Here is a 1,749-nt window from a genome sequence, read left to right as displayed (position 1 = left end):
GAGGCCGTCAGCGAAGGGCATTTCCAGGTAATTGTAGAATATGATCTAGCAACGAAATGTTGGAGGAAGCCATACTCATCTGAAACAAATTCTTGGACAAAATACCAGCCCAAGTTGAAATAACACAAATTCCATTGACCTAGAAACAATAATAAAAGTCAGACCGAGGCCAAAACTGACCTGCATTATTTATCAGGAGTTTGGGTTATGAGGCAGTTTTTAGTGCTTTTCTGGTGAATTTATTTGGAACAGTGACTGCGTAGCCATCTTCTGCGTAGCCATCTTCTGCGTAGCCATCGGCCTGTTTAAGCGTCAGGAAAGGTCAATGACCTAAAGTTATGCAGGTCAACGTGTTGTTTGTAGGGGCACACTGTCTTGAGTGATTGGGATCTTCCGTATTTTTTTTCCAGTAAGAACAAACAAGAGAGATTGGTGGAGTCTGCCATTTCAACAACAGCATTCAAATATGACGCATCTGTTCCATCTCTCTGAATGAAAGAGCAGGTGCCGCAGGCAGTGGGCAGCTGCACACGTCAATTATAATTTTAACGCAGCTGGTAATCTGGCGTGAAATTAGTTGCACATGTCATACTGGTTTGTAGTTGCTTGCAACACGTCGTTGTCATTGAAACCGCAATTTAGAAGAATATGTCCGTCATTGCATTGCGTCTTGCGCATTATCAAGACTACAACCAAGTGATGTCCTCATGGGAATGGAAAGACGTGCAGTGAGCTCTTCATAGGCCATCCTGGACAACTCGGCTCCCGCATGGTCTAGTGGCTAGGATACACGGCTCTCACCCGTGAGGCCCGGGTTCGATTCCCGGTGCGGGAAATAAGGTGCCTGTTTTCTGTGCGCACACCAGTACGTCAATGAAACGCGTGGTCTTGTGATTCATATGGTAATTGTATTCTGTATTTGCAGGAGCGTGCTTGTGTCAAGCTGACGTCACTCTGCCCTTTGTAGTTTAAGACTCCGGCACGTTAGGCACCTGCTATTAGTGTCCGAATTTGCCGCGTCAGGAAGCCATGCTAAATCTATGAAAATTGCATTCTATAAGCATGTGCAATGTATCAACATTGTGTTACAATGGTCCAAGGGGACGAGCCCACTCTTTTCTACCGTGAAGTCCCCTGCCTTGGTTGCTTTCAGCGGATAACACATAAGGCTAAACCCATAGTGGTACGTAGTGGCACTGTAGCACTTTGTACCACTTTGTAAGCATATTGTACGTGCTTCTAGAATGTTGTTGTCACAAGTGAAGCATGGTTTCCTCACATGGCAGATGCCTATCATACAAATGTATCACATTACAAGGGGCAGAGTGCCGGCGGCCTAAGAAAGAGCTTGTTAGTTCGGGCAACTGGAGGCAACAATTAAGACCTATACCCCAACAAGACACAACCTTCATATCTATACAGGATCTCAAACCCTGGCCTCACCGGTTAGAACCTTGTATCCTAGCCCATGAACTAAGCAGGAGGAGGTGCATTCACGGAAAGGCCTCCAAAGAACGGTACTGTTCGTCTTTGTAGTGAAAGAAGACGCTGCTGGATGTAAGACTTCATATTGCACAAGACAGATCACAATGGCGGACGTATGGTTCTAGACTGCGACTTCCTAAAGAACGATGAAAAAACACTGTAAAACAGTATAAGATATCACACTAAAATGCAACTTGGGACAGGAGCCGGAGAAACAACGCTACCTTTGGCCTTAGACACCTGCGAAAATATGTATGACAAATG

At 45.3% G+C, this 1,749-nt stretch overlaps 1 non-coding gene across 1 annotated transcript; it reads left to right on the top strand.

Annotated features, from left to right (window-relative positions):
- The first annotated feature begins 763 nt into the window (after positions 1 to 763).
- Positions 764 to 835, top strand: TRNAE-CUC (transfer RNA glutamic acid (anticodon CUC)). The gene has a single exon. It is a non-coding gene; the product is annotated as a tRNA-Glu (tRNA).
- Positions 836 to 1,749: the final 914 nt, after the last annotated feature.

The sequence above is a fragment of the Pollicipes pollicipes genome, unplaced genomic scaffold (assembly GCF_011947565.3).
Source record: "Pollicipes pollicipes isolate AB1234 unplaced genomic scaffold, Ppol_2.1 Scaffold_6570;HRSCAF=7788_pilon_pilon_pilon, whole genome shotgun sequence".
NCBI lineage: Eukaryota > Metazoa > Arthropoda > Thecostraca > Pollicipedomorpha > Pollicipedidae > Pollicipes > Pollicipes pollicipes.
Note: the sequence above shows the minus strand (reverse complement) of the source record. Positions and strands in the feature narration are given on the sequence as shown.